The following is a 444-nucleotide window of genomic DNA, read 5'->3' as shown; positions in this document are numbered from 1 at the left end:
AGTGAACCAAACCGCACAGCGCCAGCCTCAGACCCCCGGGGAAGGTGGCACCCCCATGCCCGGCTGCAACCGAGAGCAGGCCCTGCGGCCCGTCAGCCCGCCGCCGAGCCTGGGGGGGGACGCGGGCCTGCCCCCCCGGCCTCACCGAGGAGCCGGGCCCGGGGCTGAGGGGGCCGGGCCCCCGCGGGGCTCCCCGCCGAGGCCAGGGCACGGGCACTGGGCTGCTGCAGGCGACGCCGCTCGAGGGCACGGCCAGGCAGCGGCGGACAGGCGGTCCCCGCGGGGCGCGCAGCCCCGGGCGGCCGGGCGGGGAGCTGCGGGGGGCGGCAGCCCAGCCACCGGCCCCCCTACCGCGCCGGGGCGGGGCGGGCGGAGGGCGAGGCCCCGCCGCCCCCGCCTCCCCCCTTCCCGCCCGCCCTGTCAGGCGCCGCCTCCTCCTCTCCT

The sequence above is a fragment of the Falco naumanni genome, chromosome 2 (genome assembly GCF_017639655.2).
Source record: "Falco naumanni isolate bFalNau1 chromosome 2, bFalNau1.pat, whole genome shotgun sequence".
Lineage (NCBI taxonomy): Eukaryota > Metazoa > Chordata > Aves > Falconiformes > Falconidae > Falco > Falco naumanni.
This window is presented reverse-complemented; position numbering follows the sequence as displayed.